We start from the raw sequence: 15,782 nt of genomic DNA on the forward strand, positions 1-15,782 counted from the left end.
TGTATTGCAGCCACTTGTTTTGTTTCTAATTTCCTGGTAAGCTCTGCTAGTTGCTTGGCAAACACCTTGTTCTGGGCTAGAATTGTATCAACATGGTTCGGCTCCATGACTCCCTTAGTGTTGTGTCTCTCTGATGCATAGTAGTACTCGTTCTCAGCCACTGTCTCAATCACTTCAATGGCTTCTTCCACAGTCTTTTTCCTGTTCAATGAACCTCCTGATGAATGGTCTACAGCCTTCCTTGATTCATAAGACAGTCCATCATAGAAAATATGCAATTGCACCCAGTCATGGAACATGTCTGGTGGGCATTTCCTTGTCAAATCCTTGAATCTCTCCCATGCCTCGTAGAGAGTTTCACCATCTTGTTGTCTAAACGTCTGAACCTCAGATCGAAGCCTATTGACCTTTTGTGGGGGGTAGAAACGTGCCAGAAACTTGCTTTCCACTTCATCCCAGGTTGTTAGGCTCCCCCTTGGGAATGATTCCAGCCACTTAGCTGCCTTGTCCCTAAGTGAAAATGGGAACAAAAGCAGTTTATATGCATCTTCCTGGACTCCATTGGACTTCACAGTGTCACAAATTCTCAGGAATTTTGTGAGATGTTGGTTTGGGTCTTCATTAGCACTTCCACCAAATGAACAATGATTCTCCACAAGTGATATTAGCTGTGGTTTGAGCTCAAAATTGTTGGCCTGAATGGGTGGTTTCTGGATGCTGCTACCACAATTCCCAGAGGTTGGGTTTATGTATGAACTAAGAACCCTCCTCTCAGGAATGGCATTGTTTCCATCAGCTCTCTCATGGTTGTGAACTTCTCTATCCATGTTGAGATCTAAAGCTTCCTCAAAATTGTCCTCAGATTCTCCTTCAGATTCCTCTTCTCCCAGTACTCTCTTCCCTCTTGCTTCCCTTCTCAGTCTATGAAGGGTCCTCTCTGGTTCGGTATATGGAGGAGTTGATGTCTCTCCTCTCCTACCTGTCATACAAGAACACAGCACAGGCAACAAACAAGTGAAATACTCTTGGTTAATGGAAGAGTATGGTTAGATCAGTTGAGGAATTAATTCAAACAGTTAGTGAGTCAGTGAGTTAGTTGCTTGAATTTAAAGGCATAAAGAAAGAAAGCATGTAACAGAGTGCAGAAATTAAAATTCAACAAGTAACTTGTACTGAATTAATCAAAACAAAAAAAAAATGCTCAATCTAGTTAACTTCCAATTTGAGAATTGTCAATCGAAAACCAATCCCCGGCAACGGCGCCATAAACTTGATGCGCATAAACTTGTTATGCCACGATTTAGGAAATTGCACGATCGGCAAAATTCCTTCCGGCAAGTGCACCGGTTATCGTCAAGTAAAAACTCACAATAGAGTGAGGTCGAATCCCACAAGGATTGGTTGAGTGAGCAATTCGGATTAGAAGTGTGTTCTAGTTGAGCGGAATCAAAATTTAGATGAGAATTGCGGAATGTAAAATTGGCGGGAAACGTAAATGACAAGAAATTGAAATGGCGGAATCTTAAATTGCATGAATTAAAGAGCAGAAGCTAAATTGCTGAAATTAAAAGGGAATGGGGGTGATTGCATGAATTGAGTTGCAGAATGTAAAGAGAAAGTGGAAATCAGAAATGGGGAATTCATTGGGTTATAGGAGATATTGAGATCTCCGAATCAAAACATGTTTATCTCTTCCTCAACCAATGCGTTCATTGAATTTTGCTTGGCAATCTTATATGATTGGATCCCAATCCCTTGGCTTACCAATTCTCTCTAAAAACAAACAAATTCCCAATCCCTTGGTTTAAATGTTCATAAGAAGAGATGATGCTCGATCACTGATTATACCACACAGTTTCATGAACCACAATTTGGTAGGATTACATGTCACAATATCCATCCAAACCCCAATCCAATTCACTGTGAGAAAGCTTCTCTAGCATGAATCCTCCATTCCTTTCCCAAGGTTCCGAAGGATTCCAATTATGAGTAGTTTCTTTCCCAAGACAACTACCCAATGGAATTAGATCAAGAAGCTTTCTAACAAAATTCAAGAGAAAAGATTGAAGAAGAAGATAAACTATTATTGATTCATTGAATTACAATAGAGCTCCCTAACCCAATGAAAGGGGTTTAGTGAGTCATAGCTCTGAATTCAATTACAAAGATATGAAAACTAGCTCCATGAAAAGTAAAAGTCCTTCCTAACTTAAATTCTATCCTATTTATACACTTTCTATATTGAGCTTCTGTTGTGTTTCTTGGGCTTTGAGGCCTCTCCCTGCTTTCCTTTTTCCTTGGGTTTATGATCCATAATCTTGATGAGGCTGTTGATCCAAATTCTGTAACATTCATTGAGCCAACTTAGTGATAATCAAATAATGACACATGACTCAATAAGTTGAAATTTCAGACTCATCAATCCTTCAGGCCCAATCCCCTAAACCATAATATTCAAATGGGTTTCATACCAGGGTAAGTTTAAGTTAATGTTTGTGCTCAAATACTAACTTAAACCGCAATATTTTTGGCCCAGAAACCTTTTCCAAGAGTGGCGTTTAAGTTGCAGTTTAAGCTTAAACTGCAGCTTAAACGCCAGACACTTCCAGTGATGCCTTTTGTGGAAGCACGTTTAAGCTTCAGTTTAAGGTTAAACTGAAGCTTAAACGTGGAAATGGAAGAAGGCAGCCCTGGAGGGTAACTTGGTCGAACACGTTTAAGCTTCAGTTTAAGGTTAAACTGAAGCTTAAACGTGGAGATAGAAAAGGCAGCCCTGGAGGTCGAACACGTTTAAGCTCCAGTTTAAGGTTAAACTGGAGCTTAAACGTGGAAATGGAAGAAGGCATCCTGGAGGTCGAACACGTTTAAGCTCCAGTTTAAGGTTAAACTGGAGCTTAAACGTGGAAGCTGAGAAATGCAGCCCTGGAGGTGTCGAACACGTTTAAGCTCCAGTTTAAGGTTAAACTGGAGCTTAAACGTGGAAATGGAGAAAGCAACCCTGGAGGAGAAAACTTGGTCGAACACGTTTAAGCTCCAGTTTAAGGTTAAACTGGAGCTTAAACGTGGAAATGGCTCCCTGGTGCACTTCCCATTTCTGGCGTTTAACCTCCAGTTTAAGGTTAAACTGGAGGTTAAACGTGGAAATGCTTCCTGATTGGCATTCTCATTCTGGCGTTTAACCTCCAGTTTAAGGTTAAACTGGAGGTTAAACGTGGAAATGCTTCTTTGGTGAGACTTTCATTCTGGCGTTTAACCTCCAGTTTAAGGTTAAACTGGAGGTTAAACTTCAGTTTCAGCATTTCTTAGCCTTCATGATTCTGGCGTTTAAGCTCCAGTTTAGGCTTAAACTGGAACTTAAACTCCACATGTGATATTCAAGCTTCCTTTATTGCTTTTGTTGCTTCCTTGCCTAGCCTCTTCTTCCCTGAAATCATCCAAACAATTGCATCAAAGTCTTGCAAAATTTCATGAGAAATCTTCCATTCATAGCATTCAAGTAATATAACTAAAAACTCATGGAATTTGCATCAAAATCATACTGTTTGGATGGTTCATTGCTTTGTTCTTCTTTTAACCATTCTTGGTTACTTTAAGCTCAAGAAAATGCATAAAACAACTAAAACTATCAAAAACAATGCTAGTGAAACTAGCCTAAGATGCCTTGGCATCAGGAATCGGGTGGAAAATTTTGAATTTGAAGTGGGTGGGGGTTGGTGGGAGTTATGATGGTTTTGGGAAGAGATATGGATGTGATTAGTTGAGGGTTTATGGGGAAGTATGTGTAGGAAAGAGTGAAAGTAAGAGAGAGAAGAAGGTGGGTGTTCCGAGGGTTACCTGAAACAGGGAGCTCAATCTCAGACGAGATCTTCTGGTCTGGTCGAGGCTACTATGTCCAACTTGTTGGAGCGAGAGGTGCTGCTTGGTCCTTGATCACCGGTGGGTGGTGGTACCTGCAAGAGACTCCGATGCTTAAGTCAGTACGGGCCTTAGGTAGGTTTCTTTTGTAGAATTAGAGTATGAGTTATACCTGGGTGCTCTAGTGTAGTTATAGTAGTTTTTTAACGATCTTCCTTTTAGATAAGTTTGTTATCTTATCTTATCTTTTGTGAGTGAGATCATATCTTTGGCCAACTGCCTTCTAGTAGTCGGTGGCCCTTTCATTATGGGCCTCTTTGGGCCTCTGTGGTGATCTTTCGATCTCTTTGTGAAGAGTTCTTCGTAATGGGCCAACCTTTAAAGAGGTCGGTCCTCTGTCTTCATGCAACCCGGACCCTATAGCTCAGTCCAGGGTATGAACAGTGCCCCTGCTTGAGCTTCGAGCTTTCCACGAGGTTGTGCTTTCGAGCTTCGACCCATTTGGGGAAGTCGTGTTCAAGCATCTGTTTGGCTGTGCCCGGTCTGCTCTTTCTCGTGCGAGTTCTGCGTCTTTAAATGCTATTTCAAAAATGCGAAGCGTTTTTGCTTTTGCTCCTTAATTGCTGCATCATTTTTTGAGGGAGTTATTTCCTTGGGAGCATGCAAGCGCTTTAAAAGCCTATTGATTGGGCTTTTATTCCTTTTGCCGTTTCTTTTCCCTCTTTACATTTTGTTTGAAATCAAAAGGGTTTTTGCTTTTCAGTTTCTTGGTTCTTATTTGCTTTCGCATTTCTGGACAAAGAGCTTCCTTCCTTCACCTTTGTTCCTTCGATTTGCCCCAAGTTTTCTTCTTTCTCTGAGGCTTCGAAACGTTCACTGGAGTGGATCGTTCGTGATTTGCTGCGCGCTCGCCGTTGTTTCTGTTTCTTCCTCATTCTAGGTTGGTGCTTGTTTTATGCGTTTCGCATTTTTCTTGTTTGTTGATAGTTGCGATTCTTCTTTGTGCTAGCTTCTGGTGATGCTGCATGCTTTTATTTCTTTGAGAACTTTTGATCTTTTGTTTTGTTGTCTATTTGAATAACGTTGGCGCTTGGATTTTGGGTTTATCTTCGGGGGCTTTTTTGCTGAAGGGGCCAGGGCTTTTGCGTTTCTTCCTTTCTGTATCTGTATTGCCTTCAAAGGGTGCTCCTGGGTTTCGATGATGATTTTCTTGTTTCTTGTGAACCTTGGGGCACCCTTTTGTTTACTGCTTTGCTTGCTCTTTTTTATTCTGCCCGAGTTGTTTGGTGGTGACGCCTCTTTCATTTTCTGGTTTATAGGTGTATTTTATATGTCTTCTTGTAGAAATATTGTTGAGATGTCTGCAAAGGTCCCTCCTAGTATGGCTGACTAGTTAGATTCCATAATGTTAATGTGTGTTACTGTAGTGGACCCATAGTATTGTGAGAAGTTTAGGAGGTTTCACAGGATCTGTGAGAATAGGGAGGATGAAAAAAACAACGAGCTGGTGTCCGCCGACCCCGAGGAGAGGGTCAATTTTCCTCCTTTAAGTCAGGTGGAACGTCCCTTCTTTTATGAGTATAACTGCTTCTTTACCAAGTTAGGTATTACCCTTTCCTTTACTGAGTTTGAGACTGATATCCTGTGGAACTATAACGTGGCTCCTTCCCAGCTTCATCCAAACTCTTGGGCTTTTATGAAGATTTTTCAATTGCTGTGTCAGGAGCTGGGTGTTCGACCTACCATCTCTCTTTTTCTTTATTTGTTTGTGATGACCACGCCCGGGGCAGCTAAGAAGAAGGCTTCATGGATCTCTTTTCGGGCTACATAGGGAAAGAAAGTCTTTTCTATTTTTGATGATTCCTTCCATGATTTCAAAAATTTTTATTTCAAAGTCTGGGCTATTGAGGATGTTCACCCCATCCCTCTTTGGTGGCAGAAGGACCCTATAGTTCTTAAGTATCCTTTAGAGAGTCTTGATGAGGTGGAGAGGGCCTTTGTGGATGTTTTGAAGGAGCACCGGGGGGAGCCCCCTCATCTGGATACTAAGAGGATTTTAGGAGATCATGCTCTTCTCCATTCTGAGCTAGGTAGTTCCCGACTTCTTTTTTGGAAATTTCTGCTTTATTTGTCATGGTCTTTATTGTTATCTGCTGTATAACTGTTTTACTGGTTTGATTTTTCAGAGATGGTGTCGAGTTCTGATTTGATGAAGGTTTTCCGTAAGGCCAAGAAGGTGATGGTTGCTCAGAATTTGTCTAAGAAGACATCAGGGGAAGGTTCTTCTCAACTCCTGCCGAAAAAGCTAGACTCGGGCCCCCAAGGCCCAAGGAAGATATCCCGTCTCCTCAAGTTCGGGCGGCTTCTGCTGATCTGCCCCTCTTTCTTCTAGTGTTGCCTCTTCTCCTCCTCCCTCTAGGCCTTCTTCTAAGAGGCCAAGGACTGCTGGGACCTATAATCTTAACGACAAGGAGTTTGACGGTGTGTCTTTTGTTGCCGAGCATGTCACCCCTCATGGCCATGTGCCGACCGATGACGTGTCCATTTTACACCACCTTGACTTTATATCCAGCAACAGTCTTCGGATGGCTAACCTTAGTCTTGCTCTTTCAAGGGAGTTCAAGAAGTATCCTATCCACGCTACTAGTGCTTTTCTTGAGAAGGCCAAGGCTGACTATGATAGGGTAGAGGGGTTGAGACTTGAGCTGGAGGCGAAGAATGTCGGGCTAGAGCTTGCTGCGGAAAAGGAGAAGGCCCGGGCTATTGCTGTAGAGGCTGCTGCCAATTTGGCTGAGGACATGGCAAAGAAGGCAAATGAGAGCTATACCCGGACTTATGGTGAGCTTTTGGAGGTTAAGGAGAAACTCCAGTCTGCTTATGACGATTATATTGAGCTTCAGGGCCATGTGGTGAGTGGTATGACTGCTCTTTATGAAAATTTGAAGGCTCAAGTTGGGGTTCTTGCTCCAGATGCCAACTTTACCTTGTTTAGCATAGATAACATTGTTGAGGATGGTAAGATCGTGCTAGTCCCTGATGATGATGAAATTCCTACCCCAGAACCTCCTGCCAAGTCTTCCTCTATTGAGCTGTCCCGATCTGAGGTCGATCCCTACGCGGAGATCTTGAATGGCCCTGATGGTGTTGTCGGAGCCGTTCTGATCTCAGTCATTCTTCTTGCTCCTCAGGATACGGCGACAGGAGAAAAGCTGGACCCCTTGTGATTCTCTCCTTTTATCTTTCTTTTGATTATGTATTGATGCGGTCCGACTTGTGGACCTTTGAACTTTCGGTTTCTGTAATACTTTTGGGTAACTTTCTTAACACTTTATGGTTGCTTTCTAGAAACTTTTAATTTTTAATCAAAGCACTTTTTACTCTTGGGTTGCCTGTTAGGTGATGACAAGTCATCTTAGGCTAGTTTCACAAGCCTTTTTCATTAATTTTTACTTAGTTTTCATGTATTTCTTAGGCAATAAGTAAGTGTTTGGATGAGAAATTTATGCTTGTCTTGATTCAATCAAACATTGCTAATTTTATGCATTTTTATGAGATTTTCTGCAAGATTTAGTTGATGTTTTGAAAGATGCAAAATCTTGTGAGTATGCCAAGGCTTTTGATGAGTTTGTTTGGTTGATGATAGGTAGAAAGAAGTAGAGGAGGAGCAAGGAAGAAAGGAAAGAGAAACCAATGTTGGAGCTAAAGTTGGTGCTCCAACGTTGGTGGCAAACGTTATGTGCAAAAAAAAATTGGGTGCCAACGTTGGAGGGAACGTTGGTGAACCAATGTTGTCTCCAACATCTGCGATAATTTCAAGTTTTGGAGCTAAAAGAATTTTGGGCGACGCGTACACATGAAAGAGAAAAAATTTTCAATCCACGCGTAAGCATGAGCTAGGCGCACGCGTGAAATGACAAAATTGACCATCCACACGTACGCGTGGGTCATGCGTACGAGTGACTAAGCCAACGTTGGAGGGAAAGTTTTTGATCAAACGCTGCCTCCAACGTCCTCAATAAGAAGCCCATAATTTGGAATTGAGAAACTTGAATCGACGCGCACGCGTCTATGGCGCGTACGCATGGAATGGAAAATTGAGAATGCACACGTAAGCGTGGTGTACGCGCATGCGTGGAAGGGAAAAACACAGCCTTCACGCGTATGCGTGGTGTACGTGCACGCGTGGATGAGCGAACATTGGTGTACCAACGTTGAGTCAAACATTGCTAGCAGCACCCAAAATTTTTCTATTATGCAACGTTTGGGCTCAATGTTTTCACACAAACGTTGCCACCAACGTAAAGGCCAGTGTTAATTCCAAATGGCACCATGTAAGCTCATAAACGTTTAGCCAAGGTCAACTTCAATTAGAGTCATTTCTCACTACTTCAATCAAGGCCAAGGCCCACATCCAAGTACACTAATGACCCAATTGAAGATGAGAAGAAGCCTATAGATAGAAGAATGCTTGAAGATGAAAAGAGAGTGAGTTTAGAGAGTCTAGCTCTGGTAGAGGGCAGTAGGAGTAGGAGTAGGGTAGAAAAGCTCTGGTAGAGAGCTTAGTTAGAATTTCTTTTTCTTCTCTGCACTTTACATTTCTTTTGTATTGTTTAGTTTAGCCAATGCAATTTCAGTTTCTGCTAATTTTCTTCTGCAATTTTCCTTTCTGCAAATTTTACAATTTAGTTTACAGTGAGCTTGATTTACATTTCTGTAATTTAGATTTCTTGCAATTATTCTTAGAGCAATGATCAATTAAACCCCAACTCATTAGGGAGAGGAACTCTATTGTGATTTATATGAATTAACTGAAATTCTTCTTCCTCTCAATTCATCTGGATAGCTAAAAAACAACTTCTGTTTTGATTGAGATCCCTTCACTCTGGAAAGGAGTTTGAATCTGTTGAATTTTCATGTGAGCTTCGGAAGGAGAATCATGGAAATTAGAACCAAAGCTCTGTTTCTCACAACTCTCTAGATCAAAACCATTCGGGAGGAATTGAGATATTGAGAGTCTGTGTGGCTTATGGATGAGAGACATGTACTTATCCTCTTCTCATGACAATTAGATCAAGGAATTGGCAATATAGATTGTGATTAGAGAGATTGGATTACCAAGAAATTGGGATCCAATCAATTTCAATCTGCCATAGATCTATTCATATGATTAAGAAAGAAGTTGAGACCCATTTGATTCATTGTGGATTATGATATCTCCAATCCCTGATGAGTCTTTCGTTTTGTTAATTGTCCTTGAATTCATTTCAATTGCTTGATTTACTGCTTTCCTTAATTTTCTTGCACACAAAGCCCGTTACATCTGATGTAATTTACTTTTCTTGCCATTTAAGTTTCTGCCATTTACTTTTAGCAATTTAAATTCCTTGCAATTTATATTCTGTGATCCAATTTCACCCACTTCACCACTGACAGCTTGACTAGACTAATCACCTCACTAAAGTTGCTTGATCCATCAATCCTCGTGGGATCGACCTCACTCACATGAGTTTTACTACTTAATGCGACCCGGTATTCTTGCCGGTGAGTTTGTGCGGAAATCGTTTTTCCCTCATCAAGTTTTTGGCGCCATTGCCGGGGATTGATTTAGATCAACAATGATTAAGTGGGTGATAAGTCTAGATTAAGCATTTTCTTTGTTTTTGTCATTTAAGTTCTTTTTAATTTTCTATTTTTTGCTGATACTGAGGTGTTTGTGTTATTGTCTCACTAAGAAACTCTCATCTGAGACATGAATTTCAATTTTTTTTTGTGATTATATTTTGAAAAATTCAAATGGAGTTCACCTCACCTTTTGATCAAACAAATTTCATGGGATATTACCCACCACCACAAAATGATTCAAGTCATTATCCTAATGGTGGCTGGAAATATTACCAAGAAATAACAGATTATGAGCAATCCACCCAGTGGGGATATGCTCCAGGGCCACAAAATGATCAAGCAGATTATATGGCATACTGCCCACCACCAAATGATTCAGATCATTATCCTCATGGTGGATGGGAGTATCATCAAGGGATGATGGAGTATGAACACCTCCCAGGGCCACAAAATGACCCACATTTTGATGAATCTAACTCATATTGTGGCTGGGAAGGTCAAAACAAAAGAGATTTAAATGCTTCATATTCTAATCATCCAGAGACATCATCACTTGATTATGTTGCCAATACATTCATGCAAGATCGCTCCCCAGGGCCACAAAATGATCTATACTGTGATGAATTCAACAACTACTCAAGTTGTGGCTGGGAGGATCAAAATCAAAGAGCATTCAATAGTTCATATTCCTCTTATCAAGAGCCATCTTCACTTGAGCATACCTTCAATTCATTTATGCAAAATTGTCCAACCTCACCTCTCAATTTTTCATTTGAAAATCCTTCATCATTTGACTATACCTCAACACAAAGTTTTCTCCAAGATCTGTACAACTCATTTCACCATTCACAAAACTCATTTCATGCCCCTCAAAACGAGTTCACCACAACACATACATACCCATAAGATCATTCCCAGCTTTCATCTCTTGAGCTATCATTCTCAAAATATGAATCCATGTTTGAAAATTATTGTGAGGAGATGAAGAGGTTTAGAGAAGAGGAAAAGAAATCCTGGAAAGAACAAGAGATCCTCTTCAAGAAGATGGAAGGATACTTAGAGCAAATAAGGAGAAACTTAGGATTGCAAGCATTGAGGATAAAGACCAATCTGTGAGTGAGGAAGTGGAAGAAAAGGTCCCTGTGTCAAATGAAAATTCAATGAAGAATGAGGTGGTGGAGGTATGTGAGCCTAGGATGTGATGCCAGGCATTTTGGCCAGTTTCACTGACCTTTTTCTTTACTATTTTAGGATAGTTTCATGCATTTTCTTAGTAAATAAGCAAGTTTTGGGTAAATATACACTTACATCTTGATTCAAGCAAACATTGTGAACTTTACATGATTTCATGAGAATTATGCATGAATTGAATAATAATATGGATGATACATGATCTCATGACTTGAAACAAAGCTTTGATGCACCTTGTTTATTTGATTTCAGGACAAAGGAAGTAAAGAAGAACCACGTTAGCAGTCACGTTAGCTTCACTAATGTAACCACTAACGTCGAATGGGAGCGAGCTTGCTATGTTAGTGGTAAAAGTTACCACCAATAACGCCTTCGAATGCCATCATAACATATGTTAGTTACCACGTTAGTTACCACATTAGTGGGAACTAACGTGGAAGAAAGGGGGAGCTCCAACGTTAGTGGTAGAAGTGAACACCACTAACGTTCCAAAAGGCCACACATAGCCATGTTAAGAGTCACGTTAATCTAATTAACGTGAACTCTAACGTGGATTAAGAAGAGATCGCCAACGTTAGTGACACTCACCTTTGTCACTAACGTTGGATCAGGCCAAGATTGCCCACGTTAGTGGTCACGTTAAGACCACTAACGTGAAGGGTAACATGGAACAAAAGAATGATGTGCCAACATTAGTGACACTAACCTTTGTCACTAATGTTGGAGATGGTAAGCATACCGACGTTAGTGGTCACGTTAATGCCATTAACGTGGGAAAATGGGGCACTTTGAAGGGTTAGTAACAAAGGTGAGTGTCACTAACGCTCTCGAAGCCTTGGTATGCCCATGTTAAAGGCCACGTTAGTTACACTAACGTGGACCATTAATGTGGAAGAGAGGGACAAAGAGCAACGTTATTGGTAAAAGTGAGTGCCAATAACGTTTGCGAAGGGCTAAGAGGCTACGTTAGTGGCTACGTTAGTACCATTAACGTTGAAGTTAACGTGGATCAACTAGTTTGGAATGTTAGTGACAAAGTTATCATCACTAACGCTCTCGAACCCAAGTTTACACTTAACGTTAACGCCACTAACGTCCTAATTAACTTCCCATCATGCCTAACTCACACTTTCTTTGCAAGCAAAGCTGAGCCCACTAAAGACTGTAACTGCTTTAACTAAAGATCAAGGGCCCATATCCAAGACTTGAAGAGCTAACTAGAAGATATGGAGAGTAGTATATATAGGGATAGTTTTGAATTGAAAAGGGGGCTGGATACTGGAGAACTATACTTTGTATATTTTACTTTTTCTGCAACTTCTAGTTTAATTTGGAGAATGCATTCTTCTTTATCATTTTTCATTTCCAGAGCTATGAACAACTAAACCCCTTTTCATTAGGTTAGGGAGCTCTGTTGTAATTTGATGGATCAATAATATTTTTCATTATTCTTTCTCTTTCTTTTCTCTTGATTTTACTAGAAAGCTTTCGTTCTTCTTCCAATTGGTTAGCTATATTGGAAGAGAAGCTCTCCATAATTGGATCTCCTTGGACCTTGGAAGAGAAATGAGGAGATCATGCTAGAAATGCTTTCTTATGCTGGACCAAATTGGGGTTTGGATCGATATAGTGACATATAATCCTACCAACACTTTGATTTGGGAATGCATGTGGTATAATCAGTGACCATACTTCATCTCTTCCCATGAGCAATTAAATCAAGGAATTGGGCAATTGTTCAAGCTTAGAGAGATTGGGTTGCCAAGGAATTGGGATCCAATCACTTAAGATTGCCAAGGAGATCAATGAATGCATTGATTGAGGAAGAGATGAGAATGAACTTGATCCAGAGAATGCAATGATGCACAGAAACTTGTCCCTTAACAAATCTCCCTCGGCAAGTATACCGAATTGCCGTCAAGTAATAACTCACAAAAGAGTGAGGTCGAATCCCACAGGGATTGATTGGTCAAGCAACTTTAATTGGAGGAATATTCTAGTTGAGCTAAGCAGAATGTGGTTTGAGAGTTGCAGGAAATTAAATGGCAGGAAAGTAAATAGCAAAAAACGTAAATGCTGGAAATAAAGAGCTGAAAATAAATGACGGAAAGTAAATTGCAGAATTGTAAATGGGAATGGGAAGATGATCATAGAAGTAATTGGCATAAAGTAAAGAGAATGGGTAAGATCAGAAATGGGGAAGTCATTGGGCTTAGGAGATGTTGCATTCTCCAGATCAAGTTCATTTTCATCTCTTCCTCAATCAATGCATTCATTGATCTCCTTGGCAATCTTAAGTGATTGAATTCCAATTCCTTGGTAATTCAATCTCTTAAATCAGATCAATAGCCAATTCCTTGGTCTAATTGCTCATGAGAAGAGATGAAGTGTGGTCACTGATTATACCACATGTATTTCCAAATCAAAGTATTGGGAGAATTATATGTCACCATATCCGCCCAAACCCCAATTTGTTCCAACATGAGAAAACATTTCTAGCATGATCTCTTCATCCCTTTTCCAAGGTTCAGAAGAGATCCAAGTATGAATAGCTTCTTTTCCAAGATAACTACTCAATTAGATGAAGATTGAAAGTTTTCTAGTAAAATTAAGAGAAAAGAAAGAAGAATAATAATGAAAACTATTATTGATCCATCAAATTACAACAGAGCTCCCTAACCCAAGAATGGAGGGCTATATATAGGGAAGGGAGGGGGGGTAAGGTTCGGCCATAAGGGTAGGTTTTGGGTGGGAAATTAATTTTGAATTTTGAAGGTAGGTGGAGTTTATGAGGTATGTTTATGGGGAAGAGTGGATGGATGTGAGTGGTGAAGTGGTGATAGGGAAGAGAGATTGAGGTGATTGGTGAAGAGTTTTGGGGAAGAGTGTTTATTGAGAAGAGGGAAGAGAGTGAGTGGAGGTAGGTGGGGATCCTGTGGGGTCCACAGATCCTGAGGTGTCAAGGAATTGCATCCCTGCACCAATTAGGCATGTAAAATGCCTTTGCATGCAATTCTGGCGTTTAAACGCCGAATTGATGCTTATTCTGGGCGTTCAGCGCCCAGATGCAGCATGTTTCTGGCGTTGAACACCAGCCAGATGCTTGTTTCTGGCGTTCAGCGCCAGCTCTTCTTCACTGTGCATTTCTGGCATCTGGACGCCAGGATGCTGCTTGTTTCTGGCGTTCAACGCCAGATCCATGCTCTGTTCTGGCGTTGAACGCCAGACAGATGCTCCTTACTAGCGTTTAAATGCCAGTGAGATCCTCCTCCAGGGTGTAATTTTTCTTCTGCTGTTTTTGATTCCGTTTTCAATTTTTATATTTATTTTGTGACTCCACATGATCATGAACCTAATAAAACATGAAATAACAATAAAAATAAATAAAAATTGGGTTGCCTCCCAACAAGCGCTTCTTTAATGTCAATAGCTTGACAGTGGGCTCTCATGGAGCCTCACAGATGTTCAGAGCATTGTTGAGACTCTCCAACACCAAACTTAGAGTTTGGATATGGGAGTTCAACACCAAACTTAGAGTTTGACTGTGGGGGCTCTGGTTGACTCTGTTTTGAGAGAAGCTTACTGTGCCTCTTTTCCATGTTTACAGAAGGATGTCCTTGAGTTTTAAACTCAAGGGAGTCCTCATTCAATTGAAGGACTAGTTCACCTCTGTTAACATCAATCACAACTCTTGCTGTGGCTGGGAAGGGTCTTCCAAGGATGATGGATTCATTCTCATCCTTCCCAGTGTCTAGGATTATGAAATCAGCAGGGATGTAAAGGCCTTCAACCTTTACTAGTGCGTCCTCTACTTGTCCATAAGCCTCTTTTCTTGAATTGTCTGCCATCTCTAATGAGATTCTAACAGCTTACACCTCAAAGATTCCAAGTTTCTCCATTACAGAGAGTGGCATGAGGTTTATTCCTAACCCAAGGTCACATAGAGCCTTCTCAAAGGTCATGGTGCCTATGGTACAAGGTATTAGGAACTTTCCAATATCCTGTTTCTTCTGAGGTAATCTCAGTTTATCCAATGCATTTAGTTCATTGGTGAACAGGGGAGGTTCATCTCCCCAGGTTTCATTACCAAATAAATTGGCATTCAGCTTCATGATTGCACCAAGGAACTTGGCAACTTGCTCTTTAGTAACATCTTCATTCTCTTCAGAAGACGAATACTCTTCAGAGCTCATGAAGGGCGTAAGGAGGTTCAATGGAATCTCTATGGTCTCTAGATGGGCCTCAGATTCCTTTGGTTCCTCAAAGAGAAACTCCTTATTAATCATTGGACATCCCAGGAGGTCTTCCTCCTTGAGATTCACGTCCTCCTCTTCCTCTTTGGGTTCTGCCATGGTAATTATATCAATGGCCTTGCACTCTCCTTTTGGATTTTCTTCTGTATTGCTTGGGAGAGTACTAGGAGGGATTTCAGTGATCCTTTTACTCAGCTGGCCCACTTGTGCTTCCAAATTTCTAATGGATGACCTTGTTTCATTCATGAAACTCACAGTGGCCTTAGATAGATCAGAGACTAAGTTTGCTAAATTAGAGGTATTTTGTTCAGAGTTCTCTGTCTGTTGCTGAGTGGATGATGGAAAAGGTTTACTATTGTTAAACCTGTTTCTTCCACCATTATTAAAGCCTTGTTGAGGCTTTTGTTGATCCTTCCATGAGAAATTTGGGTGATTTCTCCATGAGGGGTTATAGGTGTTTCCATAAGGTTCACCCATGTAATTCACCTTTGCTATTGCAGGGTTCTCAGGATCATAAGCTTCTTCTTCAGAAGATGCCTCTTGAGTACTGTTGGATGCAACTTGCATTCCATTCAGACTCTGAGAAATCATATTAACTTGCTGAGTCAATATTTTATTCTGAGCCAATATGGCATTCAGAGTATCAATTTCAAGAACTCCCTTCTTCTGAGGCGTCCCATTACTCACAGGATTCCTCTGAGAAGTGTACATGAACTGGTTATTAGCAACCATGTCAATGAGTTCTTGAGCTTCTGCAGGCGTTTTCTTTAGGTGAATGGATCCACCTGCAGAAGTATCCAATGACATCTTAGCTAATTCAGACAGACCATCATAGAATATATCCAAGATGGTCCATTCTGA

General features: G+C 40.8%; 1 non-coding gene across 1 annotated transcript; it reads left to right on the forward strand.

Moving 5' to 3' along the window:
• The first annotated feature begins 297 nt into the window (after nucleotides 1-297).
• Nucleotides 298-401, forward strand: LOC148555237 (small nucleolar RNA R71). The gene has a single exon (XR_015886606.1). It is a non-coding gene; the product is annotated as a small nucleolar RNA R71 (small nucleolar RNA).
• Nucleotides 402-15,782: the final 15,381 nt, after the last annotated feature.

The sequence above is a fragment of the Arachis ipaensis genome, chromosome B6 (assembly GCF_059453495.1).
Source record: "Arachis ipaensis isolate K30076 ecotype BB chromosome B6, ASM5945349v1, whole genome shotgun sequence".
In the NCBI taxonomy this organism is placed as follows: domain Eukaryota; kingdom Viridiplantae; phylum Streptophyta; class Magnoliopsida; order Fabales; family Fabaceae; genus Arachis; species Arachis ipaensis.